This window comes from Eutrema salsugineum, unplaced genomic scaffold (assembly GCF_000478725.1).
Source record: "Eutrema salsugineum unplaced genomic scaffold, Eutsalg1_0 scaffold_7, whole genome shotgun sequence".
NCBI classification, from domain to species: Eukaryota; Viridiplantae; Streptophyta; class Magnoliopsida; order Brassicales; family Brassicaceae; genus Eutrema; species Eutrema salsugineum.
In genome coordinates, this window is record NW_006256486.1 from 12,251,075 (window position 1) to 12,262,331 (window position 11,257).

The 11,257-nt window shown below is 39.8% G+C and overlaps 1 non-coding gene across 1 annotated transcript; it reads right to left on the bottom strand.

Annotated features, from left to right (window-relative positions):
- Positions 1-636: 636 nt before the first annotated feature.
- LOC112083257 lies at positions 637-744 on the bottom strand. The gene has a single exon (XR_002897546.1). It is a non-coding gene; the product is annotated as a small nucleolar RNA R71 (small nucleolar RNA).
- Positions 745-11,257: the final 10,513 nt, after the last annotated feature.

The following is an 11,257-nucleotide window of genomic DNA, read 5'->3' on the forward strand; positions in this document are numbered from 1 at the left end:
TTTTTGGCGCCGTTGCCGGGGACTTTGATTTGTTTCGTTGCGAATCCCAGCTTAAATCCATTAGAACACTTGTTTATTTTTACTTTTTCTTTTTAATTTTTCAGGTTTCTCTGCGATGAGAGACCGGGAACATGTTCCCGGGACTCTTGGTGATCCACCATATCGTGTGGATTGTGATCCAAGCGATGATGACCTGACTGATGATGAGTTTAAAGAACCGATCTATGATGACAATGAACTGATCGGATCGACAAAACATGAAGATGATGATGAACTGATTGGAAGTTTCGATTCACTCGAGAAGGTCTTGGGAGATCTGGGAGATCGAAGAGCTATTTAACCAGCCTTACCAGAGGATGGCAAAACCGTAATTAAGGTATACCATATCCATTTAGTTCAACAAAATCAATTCTCTGGTTATTCATTCGAAAATCCGATAGACCTTATCGAGACGTTCGAAGAATTATGTGCAACCATTACAGCAAATGGGGATTACCACAAGTGTAGTCTTTTCCCATTCTCTTTGAGAGACAATGCCAGCAAATGGCTAAAATCTTTGCCACCTGCTTCACTAAAAACGTGGGCAGCGTGTAGAACTGCTTTCCTAAATCGTTTTTACACTAGAAATCGTTCAAATCTCTTAAGGAACAAGATAAGAACTTATAAACAAAAAGAAGATGAAGATCTTTTAGATACTTGGGAAAGATTTAGGGAATACCAAAGAGATTGTCCACACCATGGATATACCGAGGAATACCTGCTGGGTATCTTCTATCGCGGTATAACTCCAGAGTTACGTCACTCTTTCAACACAGCAAGTAATGGAGACTTCTCAACTAGATCTGTAGAAGATGCTCACGTTTTCATCAACAATCTCGCAAACAGCATCCAAAATCAAGCAATCTTTGGTAATTCTGCAATTCTTGAGAAGAAAGAAGAGATTTCAGAAGTTGTAAAGTGTCTCCATCACATAATGAGTCATCTTGGATTGCAACAACCAAATAAGGTACACAATACGTGTAACTTTGACAGCTGGGACAACCCAATGGATTCTTATGATCAAGGGATGGTTAACACTGCAGAAGTATATCAAATTCAAGATCTTCCATTCGTTTCTGATCACCGCGGGTCCATTCATCCGGACCGCGGCAAACCAAGCTTTCACCGTGGTCGTGATGGTGCTGACCGCGGCCAAGACCTGTTTCACCGTGGTCACGAGCCTTCTGACCGCGAGAAACTGTCTTCCGAACTTGCCTGGACATCACCTTCCGAACCAATCTTGGCTACTCAATCTAATCCTGTTTCATATCCTAGTTTTCCCTCTTCTGAAGCTGTAAACCTAAACGAAAGAATTCTAGAGCTTGAAAAATCTAGGTCTCAAGAGATTAATGATCTTAGATCTGAACTAAAAACGATGCAAGAAGATTTCAATGAAAAATTTTCCACCCTCCTTAGTCTAATGATCAAACTAATTCTAAAAACTTAGAAAATTCTGAAGAGGAGCAAAGTGAAGATTCTTTCGAAAACTCAAGTGAAGCAGATCCCTCTGATCATGTGAAAGCTATCACACTTAGGAGTGGATTAGCTTACAAAGAGCCTGAATTTCCTAAAGATCCCAAAGTTGAGGAAAAGGGTAAGGAAAAGGAAAAAGAAAGAATCACGAATGAAGATGTTGAAAGAGAAGTGGTAGGAGAATGGAGAAGAAGTAAGAGAAGATTCATCCCGGGAAATCCTTGGAGAAGACCCGATTCCACCTCCACCAACTCATGTCTACAAACCTAAACCACCTTATCCTAGAGCCTTAAGAGCCCCTAAGAAAAAGAAAGAAAAAGCTAAGCTGAAAGAGTTGATCGATCAATTAAATGTGAAATTACCTTTCGTAGAAGCTTGTGCTATGATTCCCGCTTTAAGAAAATACATGAAGGGTATTCTAACAAATTCTTTAACTCTTGAAGAAGGCGTTATGATGATAACCCATGAATGTAGTTCTATCCTGCAAAGCCGAATCCCTGAAAAGAAAAACGACCCTGGAAGCTTCGTACTTTCATGCACCATCAATGATTTAGCTTTTGAGCGTGCTCTCTGTGATTTAGGTTCTAGCATAAACATGATGCCTCTTTCAGTAGCAAAACGTTTAGGACACCACACTTTCAAGCCCACTAAAATTTCTTTAGTACTAGCTGATCGTTCTGTTAGACAACCTGTAGGTATCTTAATTGATGTTCCTGTCGAAATCGAAATATGTTCCATACCAACCGATTTCGTAGTTTTAGAACTAGAAAAAAAACCTAAGGATCCACTTATTCTTGGAAGACCATTCCTATCTACAGCCGGAGCCATAATCAACGTTCTTGAAGGAAAAATTGACCTTCATCTAGCCGGTCTAGTTATGCAGTTTGACATGAACAAAAGTTTCGATAAACCGACTTTGGATGGCAAAATTTGCTGGGTTGATGAGTTAGACGGAATTGTTGAGTAAGTCTTTGAAGATCTGCTTCTAGACGACCCTTTAAGTGTTACGCTTTCACCCTCAAAAGATGAACACAATTTCCTTGAAGAAATTTCAAGTGAGTGCACGCGTATGCTTGATAAATCCGAAACTTATAGGAAACCTCTGAACTATCTAGATCTTAAGGACCAAACAAACATTCCTACACCTCCTAAAGACACTGCTGCAGCAATTAATGATCCTTGGAGCGAGCTTAAAGCCCCTAATGTCGAGCTTAACCTCTTCCCGTCGTACTTAAGTACGCTTTCCTTGGACCAAATTCTACTTATCCTGTCAAAATAAACTCTGGTTTGACAGAAGAAGAAACCACAATGCTGTTGGCTGAGCTGAGAAAGCATAGAAAAGCCTTAGGATATTCACTTGATGACATACCTGGAATCTCTCCAGATCTCTGTATGCACAAGATTAATCTAGTAGATAATGCTAAAAACTCAATCGAAAGTCAAAGGAGATTGAACCCTAATCTCATGGATGTTGTCAAGAAGGAGATTATGAAGCTTTTAGAAGCTGGAATAATCTTTCCTATCTCAGATAGCACTTGGGTTAGCCCAGTTCATGTTGTTCCGAAGAAAGGAGGAGTCACTGTCATTGAAAATGATAAAGATGAAATGATCGCTACAAGAACAGTAACTAGACATCGTATGTGCATCGATTACCGGAAGCTGAATGCAGGAACTAGGAAAGATCATTTTCCACTTCAATTCATAGATCAAATGCTAGAAAGATTAGCTAATCACCCTTACTATTGCTTCCTGATGGATACTCCAAAATTTTCCAAATTCCTATTCGCCCGGAGGATCAAGAAAAAACGACATTCACTTGTCCATATGGCACGTTTGCTTACCGACGTATGCCTTTTGGATTCTGTAATGCACCTGCTACCTTCCAGCGGTGCATGATGTCGATCTTCACAGACTTTATTGAGGATTTCATGGAAGTGTTCATGGACGATTTCTCTGTCTATGGATCTTCTTTTGAAAAATGCCTAGGAAACCTTGGTAAAGTTCTGCAAAGATGTGAAGATAAGCACTTAGTATTAAATTGGGAAAAATTTCACTTCATGGTACGAGACGGAATCGTGCTTGGGCACAGAATTTCCAGAAAAGGCATTGAAAGTGGACATAGTAAAATTGGAGGCCTGGCCAGCCCTCCACCCCCCCCCCCCCCCCCCCACAAACATAAAAGGCATCCATAGTTTCTTAGGACACGCAGGATTCTATATAAGATTCATAAAAGATTTTTCTCAAATAGCTAGACCTCTTACGCGTTTGCTTTGCAAGGAAACGAACTTCGAGTTTGATGATGAGTGCTTAGCCGCGTTTCATAAGATCAAAGAAGCCCTAGTTTCCGCTCCAGTCGTGCAAGCACCTGATTGGGAACTCCCATTCGAAATCATGTGCGATGCAAGTGACTATGCAGTCGGAGCAGTGCTTGGCCAACGAAAAGATAAGAAACTGCATGTAATCTACTACGCAAGCAGAACTCTAGACAAAGCTCAATGCAATTATGCTACAACAGAGAAAGAACTTCTAGCTGTCGTAGTTGCTTTTAAGAAATTCCGTTCTTATCTCGTAGGATCTAAGGTCATAGTTCATACTGATCATGCTGCAATCAAGTATTTAATGTCTAAGAAAGATGCTAAACCTCGGTTGATAAGATGGATCCTCCTACTGCAAGAATTCGATATCGAAATTCGAGATCGAAAAGGCGCAGATAATGGAGTTGCTGACCATCTTTCACGAATTCGAGTTGAAGAAAGATTGCCCTTAAATGATAGTTTGCCAGAAGAAAACATCTATGCAATAGATACTACCCCCACTAATGCCGCTACCACACCACCACGTCCACTAATGCGACGAGCAGATGCTTTCAATACCCCATGGTTTAGGCACATAGCAAATTACCTAGCAGCTGATGTAGAACCACCACAATTCTTTGGTTATAGGAAGAAAAAGTTCCTGAAAGACATAAGACATTATTTTTGTGATGAACCCTATCTCTATAAGAGATGTGCTGATGGGTTATTCCGAAGATGCGTGGCTGAAGAAGAGATGGAAGGAATTTTATTCGGATGCCATAGCTCGTCTTATGCAGGACACTTTGCAACCTTCAAAACCGCTTCAAAAATCTTAGAGGCAGGTTTTTGGTGGCCTACTTTGTTCAAAGATACTCAAGCTTATATATCGCGATGCGATAAATGCCAAAGGATGGGCAACATAAGCAAAAGGAACGAGATGCCTCAAATTTTATTCTCGAAGTCGAAATTTTCGATGTCTGGGGAATAGATTTTATGGGACCCTTTCCTACTTCTTTTGGAAACCAATACATCGTAGTAGCAGTAGACTACGTCTCTAAGTGGGTTGAAGCAGTCGCTAGTCCCAGCAACGATGCGAAAGTTGTCATGAAGCTGTTTAAATCTGTGATATTCCCGCGTTTTGGAGTTCCTAGAATTGTGATAAGCGACGGAGGATCGCACTTCATCAACAAAGTTTTCGAGAATCTTCTCAGAAAGAATGGAGTTAAACATAAAGTTGCTTCTCCATACCATCCCCAAACCAGCGGTCAAGTAGAGATCTCAAACAGAGAAATCAAGTCGATTTTGCAGAAAACTACTGCAGTTCATCGCAAGGATTGGTCTACAAAGCTTGACAACACATTATGGGCATATCGAACAGCTTTCAAGACGCCATTAGGAACAACACCATTCAACCTAGTTTATGGAAAAGCATGTCACCTTCTAGTAGAACTCGAGTATAAGGCGCAATGGGCTATCAAGGAGATGAACATGAATCTGAAAACAGCTGGAGAAAGAAGACTACTTCAACTTCACGAGTTAGAAGAAATCCAACACAATGCTTACGAAAACTCGAAGATCTACAAGGAGAAGACTAAAGCATATCATGATAAGAAGATTATTCATAGAACTTTTGCTCCTAATGATAAGGTACTCCTTTTCAATTCTCGTCTTAAGCTTTTTCCAGGAATCTTACGTTCAAGATGGTCATGACCATTCACGATAAAGGAAGTCAAACCATACAGAGCCATTGTCCTATGGGACAGAACCGGAAACTCATTTACAGTGAATGGACAGCGTGTAAAGCCATATTTGGCTGAAGAAAGAGAAGACGAGAGAGAAGTGATGTTTTTGATTGATCCATCATCGGCCAATGATGAGACCAAGGAGTGTCACGACCCCGGTTAAGTCTAATCGAGCAACAATGTCAAGCTAATGACTTGAAACAAGCGCTTAGTGGGAGGCAACCCACTTGGTATTTTATCTATTTCCCTTTGACCTTTATTTTCTATTTCCATTGTTTTGTTTCTGTTTCATTTAATTTCAGGTTTTCAATAAGGAAGAATAAATACAAAAGACGAGCAGCACTCTCCAACACGATAAGTTCACTTAAACATTTCAACTTTTCTATTTTCTTTGCCATTCTTTCCAAGATTTATCACACTGAGGACAGTGTGAAATAAGTCTGGGGGAGGATGTTCATCCGTTACTAATGAAATTTGATTTGTTTTGGACACATTTTTCAAAAAGTTTTTCAAAACGTTTTTCATAAAAATTTTCAAAAATCGTTTTCAAAATGTTTTTCAAAAAGTTTTCAAACCAGGAACACAATAAAAAATACTATGATGAATTAGACCAATGTGCTTCTACGCTATTTCCTCGTTTTTTGCTTTTTTTGTGATTTAGGCCTAGACTAGGCGGTAGCTAAGTACTTGCATTATGAAATCCCACCAGAGAACTTCTATTCATGGAGATTCTTTCTGACAGGATATACTAGCTTATTTTATCTGGACTTAATTTTGACTTAATTTTCTCATTAAAGCGTTAGATCAGGGAAACGAATCATACATTCAGGACTCCTTTATCTTTTTACCACTCTTTGTTGATCCTGAATGGCTAGTTCATCTTTAGCTAGTTCCCCACCGAACCTAACCTCTTTCAAACCACATGCACTCTTATTTTTCATTATCCTATATGCAGATATGTGCAAAAACGTCGGAGAGAAAGAGGATAAACGCGGTTTTCAGTCACTGAAGACGGAGACCTGCGATTTCATTGGAATGATTCAACAAAAGGAGAAAATTCAGTTTGCCTTTGGAAAAAACTCAAAATCTTGGTACAATTTTCGTCCCTTAGACTCTCTCTCTATAAAAGGTTGTTTCCTCTAAAAATAAAATAAAATAAAAATAAAAATAAAAATAAAAAAAAATGAAGGGAAAGGAAATAAAAACCTTAGAGAGTCTTGGAGGATCGAATTTTATACTTGAGGCAAGCTTGATCTGATTTTATGGAGTTTTGGAGATTATCTTTATGATTCCCGGAAAAGATCTAAGTCTGGGGGAACAACTGTTTACAACAAAGGAGGGAGATTATGCAACAACAATCGGCAAAGGAGAAGTGACTAAAAATCTGCGGTCACCAACAGGTCCTTCTCTCTCTTGCGGTTTTGCATAATATCTTGCATCCTCCATAATCTTCAGGTAACCCGAAACACTTTAACTCCACCACTTAAATAGCCTTTAATGCCAAACGCCGTCTACCCTGAATAATGTCTTTAATGAGAACTCACAATATACTTAATGAATGTAGAGAGCTAGTTGACTGGAAGTTAGATCTAAGTGTGTAGATTTTTTGCATGACGGATTAACCGACTAGTTTGCTTGTATTTTGGTGAGAATTTTCTAGACTAGATCCAAATAGATGTTTCACGATAAGTTATGGTTTAGAAGGACGGTCATTAAGATATTGTTTAGTTCCTGCGATTTTTCAAAAATTTCTTTCCTGACTTAAGTTTGTTTGAGGATAAACAAAAAGGTAAGTCTGGGGGAGTTGATAACACCGTATTTTGACCACTTTTATGGATCATAATTATGTCTTATGCAGGTGTTTTAACTCTGTTTTCAATGGTTTTTAAAGTATTTTAAATTTTTTAGAGTTTCAAAAGACTTTACAGGAAACTTGGGCAAAAGATATGCAATTTGGAACAAATGAGTAATTTTGGATAAATGCAGACCGTCAGAAGTATGACAAGCGATGAAGACCTTCTCACCGTCTGATCACCCCCAAAATTTGAGACAACATAGAGGATCCAACCAGATTTTTAATGCACTTGGTTTGGAGACAATCCAACGGTTAGATCTTCAGATACTCCCGATGCAAGAATGACAGAAAATGCAGTTCCGGAAGAGAGCATGAGCCGGGACCGCGACCAACACCCATTTTCCCGCGGGTAGAGCCACCGCGACCGCGGAACTTGGTCGTGCACTTTCCAGACGACTTAATTAAAGCCCAGATCAATTTCTATCATTATTTTTGAAGCCCTAAGTGTCCAGAACCACCCCAGAAGTTATAAATACCCCCTTTAGGTCATTCCTAAAGGTGTGGAGACGACATAAGATAAAAATAGAGAGAGAATTCGTGTGGGTGCTTCAAAAACCATAGAAAGGCCGCCGCTTGAAGGAGGAGCCGCTGCTGGAGGAAGATATCGCGCCTCCATCTGCTTCTCCGTTCTTCGTTTTTCTTCCTTCTTTTCTTTAATTTCCTGCAACTTTCAATACTCTGTGATGATTGTTTACAATATGTTTGAGTAGTTACCCAGTTGGGTTTAAAGGGATTGTTCAAAGGGAATTTCATGTGTCTTTGCTTATGAATCGATAGATTTAGGATTTATAATCTTCTAGATGTTCTTCGTTTGCCTTTAATCCTACTGCGTGATTATTTGCTGGCCACTTAGAAGCCGATCTGATATGATATGTTGCGAAAGCTTTCATTGATTGTCTGAACTAGGGTGAAACGAGCAATTATTCTATAGGAGTGGAAACCTACCTGTAGTTGAGTTGTGAATATTGATGAGTCTTGTTCTGCTATTGCATCTTCTCCCTTCCAGGATCAGAGTGGAAACCTACTGATCAGGGTTGCGAGAGATAGTTGTTTAGTGCTGCGAAAGTAGGCTATTCATACTTCTGTGCCTCGAGTTCTAGAACATACGTAGTTGATTACCTTCATCATATGCTTAAAATCGACATAGCTTAGTCCATGAACCCCTGCGAATTCCCCTTGAGCCCCAACATTTGTCTTTAATTGCTTACAACCTTCGATTTTATCTGCTTTTATTCGCTTGTTACCTGCTTTCATTCATAGCCGATTTTTACTTGCTTGCACTTGCCTTTGTTTTTATTTGCTTTTACTTGTTTAGCTTTCTAGTTTAGATTTAGTGACAACCAAAAACCCAAAACCAAAACCAAAACCTTTTTAATTCTAATCTCATTTAAGCGTTGCAGTGAATTCGTACTGAAACAACTAAGTCTCTGTGGATCGATACCCTAAGTACTACAGCGCACATCTGTGCACTTGCAGACATTTAGGGGTTATAAATTTAAAACCTGAAGCTTAGTAGAACGAAACCGACCAACCCCGTTTACAAACCGCAATCAAGTAGCGTAATGAACTACAATCTGATCCAGATGCTTGGTGACACGAAAGTGTTCATCAGGTGTCAGATCTAGTTTGGGTGAGCAAAACAAACATAGGAGTGGAAACCTACCTATGGGCGATTTGTGAATGCTGACGAGTCTTAAACATAATGCTTCTCTTCTTTTCCAGGGCCAGAGTGGAAACCTACTGTTCAGGGTTGAGAGAGATAGTTGTCTATGATCACGACAGTGGCGTATTCATACGTCCGTGACTCCAGTTCGAAAAGTTTAAGCTAAGATCTTATCAAATTTACTCTCTAGCAATGTTTTGAATCGTTCATACCCCTGAGAAAACTTCCCTGAACCCCAACGCCTCTTTTCTTATAGATTTACACCAATTTTCATTCAAGCTTTAGTCATGTTTATTTACTCTTTCAATCGATTTTCATTTAAGCAATTAGGTTAGCCGTTTTTCTCGTTTTTACCCGTTTTCGTTAAGTTTAGTTATTAGGTCATTTTAATTACCGTATTTTCTCTTTAGGATTCGTTTTTACATTTTAGACACACCACCAAAACCCTCACAAAACTCGCCTGGTTCTAGACTTCCTTACTTTATATTTCTTTCGAAGGCTTTTGCAGGAAAGATCCTCCTTCCCTGTGGATTCGATCCCTAAGTACTACAATCGATCAGCTGTGCACTTGCGGCTATTGATTTCATTTAGGGTAAAACTTGACAACCCTCAACACGACACGCATCAAGTTTTTGGCGCCGTTGCCGGGGAAGGCACAGGTTTTCTTTTCTGCAAAACCCTAAGAAAGGTTGGTAAATCGACTCTAGAACACCTTTTATACATTTTTTTGTCGTTTTTGGTTCTTCTTGTTTCAGGTTATGAAGCAATGAACCAGATGAAACGAAATTACTACTATGAGGGAGGTTTTTACAACACTCCTCAAGCCACTCAACGCCGAGAAGCACAATACATTCGTGATCTCTCCTCAATGGATCAGAATTCAATTCTGAACCACCACACAAGAGGACTTCACAGCCACAACAAATCAATTCGCGAAGGTTTAGAGGAACAAGGATTCTACTGGGACCATGACCCTTATTCAACTTACAAGGCCCACGGAGATATCCATGATCCTCTCTTTGATGAAGATATGTCGTCTGTCTCCCAAACCGAGATTGATGATATGCTTGAGGAGCTCAATGAATCTATAGATGACGGGTATTGGGTATCTTGTGAAGTAGATGGAGAATCCTCCATCAAGTTCGTTATAAAGAGGCCATCAAATGAAATTGCTTTGGATGATCACGTCATGGAAGCCAGTCATCAAGAAAAAGGAGAACCTATTTCTATCCCTAGTGACGATCTCGTCTCTATCGATTCATTCAAGTGCTTTGGAGATGACAAACAAGATCATACGTCCCTTCCTCTTGATGAACCAAATTCTTTTTCTCCTTCAGCTCCTCACCATCTTGACTGTGAGACAGAAAACGTGAAAGATGAGACACTAATGGTGACATCAAAACCACCATTGGAGGCGCTTTCTAAGACAAAGGATCCCGAGAAGTTTGATGCCCCATTCTCAATCAAGGGAGTGAAATTTCGTGATTCTCTTTGTGATACTGGACCTGATGTGAATCTCATACCAAAGACCATTGCAGAGAATACAAGTATTTCGATTTTTCATCTTTTTAAGATGTACATTCACTATGGAGGTTTTTCTGGTGCAGCTCCACTCGGTTTCAAACCCGAATTGCCTTTTCAAGGGGAAGTTTGTCTTATTTCTACTGATTTCCATGTTATGGAGATGAGAAAGGATGGAACAAAACCCTTGATATTTGGTACTTCATTCCTGACATCTGTTGAAACACTCATCGACTACCCGAATCAATGTATGAGTTTCACAAATATGGACAAGAAAACCTCACATCCGGCGATTCCTACAAGAAACTCTCATTTTCTGACAATAGGCAGCGTAGATGATCCAATATTTGACCCTGGAGGAACTACAAAAGATGTTGGATATGTTCTAGAAAGAAGAGCACCCAAAGAAAACGCCGGATTTACAAGCTTGACGAACAAATGTATATTCTTATGTACACCTTTAACCAATGCTCATATGAGAGGTGATGGAGACTTAATTGAAGCAAGAGTGAAGCACAAATGGCCCTCAAGACTCTTTTCCGAAGACTATCCACAAGGGAAAAGAATTGGAGAAAAAAAGCAAGAGGGTCTGTACATCTCTCCTAGGACATTCGGCACCGCGGTCGCGTGTGCGCTACCAGCGGCCAACCCATGTTTTTCCGCGGTCGCG